Below are 1,750 nucleotides of genomic sequence, written 5' to 3'. Positions count from 1 at the left end.
CACTTTTTTCCTTAGGCTCAAAGTCGAACAGTAGCAGCACCCTGAGCTATTTTTATAGCTTGCTTATTTAAAAAAATTAGTGTTTCTAATGCTAAAGTCAAAATTTTTCACTCACTTATTACACAGGGGTTTCAATCCTATACAGTCAACTCCCACTGTCCACACATCAATGGAGCTGAGCCCATAAGTAAATAAGTAAGTCAGTGAATAACTGGTTCTATACAGTGTGCTCAGTAAGCTGTGAGCAGAACAACAACAGCAACAAAAGTATAAAAGATGGTCATCACCATTGAGAAACTGATAGGCCAATTGTTCTTAGCAAAGCATGGACCTGGAATTCAACAGGAAGGGTGTAGGAGAATGAGCTCAACCATTCACTGGTGAGTGGCTTGATCTGGGACAAGTAATAGGACCACTGAAGGCTCTGTTTTCCCCTCCATGAATTGAAGTTTCCAAATGCGTTATTAAATTAACTAAAGTAATATTCTTTTAAAAATTCTAGCTCAGTTCCTGGCAAATATATCACTCAAAATATAAGTTATTTAACCACTCATCATTACATTCACCTATTGATCCAGTAGACACATATACTAGTACTATGGCACTGTTTTGGGCACTGGGAATACAAAGATGGATAGTCTCCTTCCCTCAATGGGTCTACCACTAAATGAGGAAAACTGAAACATTGTTAAGATAAAATTTCCAATATCAACTAAAGGCACATTTGTATTTAGCTTTTACTCTGCCTATTACATATTTTATATGTCCATGTCATAGGGCAATAAAAAAAAATAGTGGAATGATAAAAATAGATGCTAACAGGAGAAACCAAGATGGTGGCATAGGTAAACACCTACACTTGCTGCCTCTCACAACCACATCAAAATTACAACTAAAAGGCAGAACAACTATCACAGAGAACCACAGGAAAGCTGGCTGAGTGGAAAGGGAATAGGGGAAGGTATCGGTTAATTTAGAGGAGATAGAAAAAGAATGAGTGGGTAAGAAGAAAACAAAAAAAAAAGACAAAACAAAAAAGTTATTCGTGTATTTTTGGAAAAGAATAGAGAGAGGAGAACCAAGATGGCAGCGTAGGTAAACACCTATACTTGCTGCCTCTCACAACCACATCAAAATTGTATCTAAAAGGCAGAACTACTACCACTCAGAACCATGGGAAAACTGGCTGAGTGGAAGTACAACTAGAGAAGAGGTGAAGAAAGCACATTGAGACTGGTAAGAGGTGCAGAGGCATGGAAAGTGCTGGCACCTGGATGTGCTGCTCTTTTAATCGAGAGGGAGATACAAGCTCCTGCTTGCTCTGAACTCCAGTTCCCGGCAAGACTCTGGGGGACCCAGACACATACGGGAGAAACTGGACTGTCTGGCATTGGGACAGGAATGTGCGGGTGGCTTTCTCTCAGAGGTGCTCGCAACAATCATTGTTCCTACATAGGGGCACGGGATGCCGAGACCCGGGGACCTATCCGGTGCAGGGCTGACGGGAAGCCATTGCTGCTTGCTCTGTCCTGGTGATTCCCAGAGATCCTGCCCCACTCAATTTACACCCCACCCAAGCTGTGTGTATCGACTTTTGCATATGAATGGCCTGTTCTTTCTCTGCCTAACTTCAGCTGGGTCAGAGAACCCCAGAGCTTCCAAAAGAAGGCCCAAAGCGAGACAGCAACAGCCTGCCTTGCTTCACAGCTGGGCCTCTTCTGGGCACTTCCAAACCCCTTACAAAGAGGAG

Source organism: Myotis davidii, unplaced genomic scaffold, assembly GCF_000327345.1.
Source record: "Myotis davidii unplaced genomic scaffold, ASM32734v1 scaffold343, whole genome shotgun sequence".
Lineage (NCBI taxonomy): Eukaryota > Metazoa > Chordata > Mammalia > Chiroptera > Vespertilionidae > Myotis > Myotis davidii.
This window is presented reverse-complemented; position numbering follows the sequence as displayed.